Source organism: Rhineura floridana, chromosome 1 (genome assembly GCF_030035675.1).
Source record: "Rhineura floridana isolate rRhiFlo1 chromosome 1, rRhiFlo1.hap2, whole genome shotgun sequence".
NCBI classification, from domain to species: domain Eukaryota; kingdom Metazoa; phylum Chordata; class Lepidosauria; order Squamata; family Rhineuridae; genus Rhineura; species Rhineura floridana.
The window spans coordinates 271,756,391-271,757,994 of NC_084480.1; positions in this window are offsets into that span (position 1 = coordinate 271,756,391).

The window sequence follows — 1,604 nt, forward strand, 5'->3', positions numbered from 1 at the left end:
AATAGTACAACATCCCAATAACTGTTCCTATGAAATGAAACTGTAACAAAATCTTGTATATTGAACTTTGCACATATTGTATATAAATATATTGTAATATTAATAATAATAATAATATTAATGTACATTGTGAAGTAGTTTGAAAACAATAGCTTTCTAGATGTAGCATAAATCCCATTCTCCTCCCCCCCCCCGCTGAACTGATAGAATCACCCTTCCAGATCACTGATAGGTAGAGAGGGATAACATATATTTAAAAAAAGAAAAATAAGACAGAAATTCTGAGAAATAGGCTGATCCACAAACAATCTAAACTGGGTTACTTGGATTTAAGTTAATTGAATTTCACTCCCTTAAAATTCAATGAAAATAAATTTCCTTACTTTCAAACACTCCATCTTAACATGGTTGGGTGTGAAGGAATGAATATCAGGTAACAATATGCAATACTCAGAATTTCATAAATGTCTTCTAGTGAACATGAGAAACAAAACATACCCAATCCTACACGCGAAAAAAATAATTAAAGTAACACAAATAAGCTCAGTAGAACAAAATCAGGTATGGATTATTCCTTTGTATGTCTGTTAGTCTTTAGAATGAGCAAAGCAATGGCATTCTAGTAATAAATAGAAATAATCCAGAAGCACATGTATTTTTATGCAATAATAATATAAAAGGTTAGTGATCGTCAGACAATTTTGTATGAGAAAAAAATTACTTCAATCATAATGGTGTATATTTTGTTCAGGGTTCTTGTTCTACAATCTAGGAAGTTTCTAGTTAATTTCTTTTCTTAAAAACATGTGTACTAGGCCCAGTATCATTTTGGTCTGATTTTATCTGGGACAACACAAATAAGAGAAAATATTACTATAGCAAGTAACATCCTAGCTATGATGAAAGAGGCAGAACTTTCTAGCTATGCCCTTCTTGTCACATCATACCCCTTCTTACTAATTGCTCTTACCTGAAGCCATAAATGTTTCCTTGGAGACTGCAGGGTGGACCACTTGCCCCCTTGCATTATCCCTCCCTCCTGGCAGAGAAGAGCTGATGCACGTTCCAGGGCCATGTCAAGATGTGCAGTGACATTAGATGGAGCGGTTAGGCTCCTTCATGCACAACAGAAAACTTGTCAAATGTGCCTTGTTTAGACTGGCTGTTCCCTGTGATCAAGTCAGATTCACTTCAGTAACTTTGGCTCTGTTCTATTAAACTGGGCAACAGATAATGAAACCTTGCAGTTATACATCGGAATGAAAAGCCATGCAGAATAAGCATAGGTCAAGAGATTAATTCTATGGCCAGGTTCTTAAAAAAAATAATCACAGGATTTGCCATTAACCACTAAAGAGCATGGGCTACATCCTGTGATAATAATCCAGAGGAAAATATGCTTAATTAGGTCTCATTGAAATAATTGGATATTGCTCTATATGCTAAAACATAAGATAATGAAATATGTCAGCTCTTATACCAATATCATTTCACCAATCACAATAGAAGCTACCTTCATTTGTTACTTGTGTGAAAGGGGCATCACATGATTACTAAAGAGAAGGGGCTATGTTCCTGGACCAACACCTGGTGTCTGCCATGCT